The following is a 3,378-nucleotide window of genomic DNA, read 5'->3' on the forward strand; positions in this document are numbered from 1 at the left end:
TTCTATGGCTATACCAGATAAAATTATCAAATCAATCAATCAAATGAACTTCAATTTCATTTGGAAAAATAAAGCTCACTATATCAAAAGTCTGAAATTACTAAAGTGTATGAGGAAGGAGGCTTATAAGCAATCGACTTTGAATGTCTAAACGTAGTCCTTAAAATAAAATGGCTAAAATCTTTTCTGCTAGATAGWAATAGTATTTGGTTTTGTCTTTCCAAAGGACTATTTGAAAAAAATGGGAGGTATTGAATTTGTCCTAAAGTGTGATTTTAATATAGAAAAACTACCGGTCGAGCTGTCATCCTTTCATAAACAAGTTTTGTTGTGCTGGAAACTTATGTACAACCATAATTTTTTCACCACACCAAACACCGACGTGGAATAACAGATATGTCATGTGTAATAGGAAATCTCTTTTTATGCAACATTTTTTAGATAAAGACATTTGGTCAATAACTCACCTCATGGATAATCAGGGTAACTGGTTGTCATATGAAAACTTTTGCTCCATTTATAATTTTACTTGCAAAAAAGCTGAATTTAATAAAATATGCAAAGCAATTCCTGAAAYAGTTAAACAACTTGTACAAAATACTGACTTTGAAAACGTACCCCCTCCTAACTTGCCAACACTTTATATCATTGAACAGGAATTTCTTAAAGAAATACCTAACAAAATCCTACGTTATCATCTGAATAACAAGCTGTACCCAGTATGCTCAAATAGAAACTCTATCATTCAGAAATTCACCAAAACTGAGGTTAAAAAAAGGAGAACCCATTATCTTAAATTTTCTGCAAGTCCAAAAGTTAAAGAAGTGCATTTTAAAATCTTGAATGAAGTTTATCCATCCTATGAAATGCTGAGAAGGAGATTTAATATCGACCATAACAACTGTGTTTTTTGTGAATCCAACATCGAAACAACGGATCATCTTTTTTTATCAATGTATTTACACAAAAACTTTCTAGGAGGGTTTTCTGGACTGGCTTTCTACAAACATCCAGCTACAGGACACACTTACTCTGGACAACATAATATTTGGATTGAACTTGAAGGATGCACAATCAGACTAYGTTTTAAACAATTTATTACTGATGTCAAAATATTTCATTCATTGCTGTAAATGGAAAAGGGTAAAGCCTATCTTTAACGTATTTAAAAAACGTCTTGTTGAAAATTATTTAATTGCTTTAAAACGAATGAAATGTAAGAATACAAAGTCTCTATGGAATGGATAGAAAATTTGAAAATATTTAAAGACTTCTGATTGTTGTACAACTGTGTGAACGTKTATGAATTTTTTTTCTTTTGTTTATTTCTATTGTTTGCTCTCTTCTATCTTGTGCCTTGAAAATGTTATTTCTCCTGTATATTGTTGTTATATCCTAAAACGTTTGTACACTTGAATTTATATTACAAAAAAAAAAGGGAAAAAAAAAAGGTATGAGGGCGAGTGGCTTATTAAGCCCTCTACATCCGATGCAGACTTGAGCAGCAGATGCAGCACCAAATAGTGGTCGACATGGAACACGGGACGTATAAATAAAAGTTCCACATATGTTTTCTACACATGTTTATTAAGTAAACACCTCACCAACAAATATAATTTCCCATAAATCATGTTTAATTCAATTCAAACTTTATTAAAGACACAGAACCCTGGTCCATATTTAAAAACAGAAGAAAGGAAACATTTAAAAAATAAAGAAAAAATAAATAAATCATTTTAAAAAATGTTAAAAGTGCAATTATTTTGACAAGTTATTGCACTGTTTGTTACAAATACAGTCATAACTGAAAACTCTCTAAAACGTGGACCTAATTAAATATTTACTTTGGTCTTATTTAAAAAAGCGTTTGTTCTCCTGCATTCAGTCACTGCCAGAGCTTGGACTGTTACCATGGTGACGACAGCTTCCTGTTCCTGTGTGAGGAGAGCACGTCTCAAAAGGGGAGGGTGTATACAGCGCCATCTTGGGGACTCAGTTCAGCTGCGAGGGGGCTTCACAGCGAGTGTAGTGTGTAGGGAATAGGGAGTGTGTAGCCACTAATTGGGAAAGGGCCTTAGTCTTTAAAAACACCAAAATTAGCACATAACTTTCTAATTTTTTTTTGTCAGTCTGATGACAACATTTTAAAATAATAAATCACCTTATAATGTTAGTAMTCAAGTAGCCTTTTTACAAAACTGTTACTTGAAGTTACGATTAGGTTACCTGTGAGGTTAGGTTTAGGATTAGACTGTAGAAATAATGTAAGTCAATGGGAACTCCACACAAGTTTAGAGAAACAAGGGGTGTGTGTTTCTTTATGGAGAGGTGGCGCAACTCACCGAGCTTTCTTCTTCGTCTTCCCACTCATCCTTCCTGGGCAAGATGCTGGAACACAGTCAGAATATTGTAACATTTACTCTGTGTCTACATAATATTCAGAAATACTCAATGTAGTTCCTGACATCAAATGAGTTAACAACAGTAGATTTTATTTTATACAATTCTGAATACTTCAAAAGCAGGACATAAGMTGTGTGTATTTCTTCTAGATTTATTCTACTTTATGAAAACAGCATGACCCTAAACATGTAGGTAAGATTCTTTAGGACATGGCATACACAAAAATAAATAGAATCACAAGTCTTATAGTGCAGTACAAAAGGAATTTCACTTGCTTTAATACATAAAATATTAATAGGATTTATTAAAAGTAGAAATTATGCTACTAGACATGAGGTATTTGTTGCAAATTGGGGGGTGGGGTTTGGAAAGAGGCAGTTTTATTGTGAGTTAATGGCCGTGATTGCTTAAGGGTAGAAACTGTTTCTGAGGACCTCTCTGCAGGACGAGATGTAGACCAGAGCCAGCAGGACTCATCCTGTTTCAGCTCTTGAAATCAGGTAGGTTTAGAAGCAGTTCATGAGGTTTATTCAGCAGGTCACACATCCTGGTACACCACATTCCAACTCTGTAAACACCACGGGACTAACTTCACGGAAGAATGTACATTACCTTTTTGACATTGATTTTTTTTGTTCATTTTGCACGCTAATAACTTCAGTTATGTAAATATTTTCGCAACTAGATTTGATTTAATCTGACTGTTATCGTCCTTTCAAATATTTTCTACTTATTTGTCATTAGTTGCCTAAAGGCGAGTCAGGAAGGCATGCCACTTATTGTTGTAAATCCTTAATGGGGGGCCAGATTTTTAAAAACTGAAGTAGAAAACTATCCTAGAGCCTTTCAAGTAAAACAAGGGAAAAAAAAACCAGCTCTAAAATAAGTTAGAAATTTTTATCAAAGTGCCAACTATATATTCTTGTAACCTATTTCGTGTTTTTGTTATATTTAAATGTACAGTAACTGTTTGGT

This window comes from Austrofundulus limnaeus, unplaced genomic scaffold (genome assembly GCF_001266775.1).
Source record: "Austrofundulus limnaeus strain Quisiro unplaced genomic scaffold, Austrofundulus_limnaeus-1.0 Scaffold277, whole genome shotgun sequence".
Lineage (NCBI taxonomy): Eukaryota > Metazoa > Chordata > Actinopteri > Cyprinodontiformes > Rivulidae > Austrofundulus > Austrofundulus limnaeus.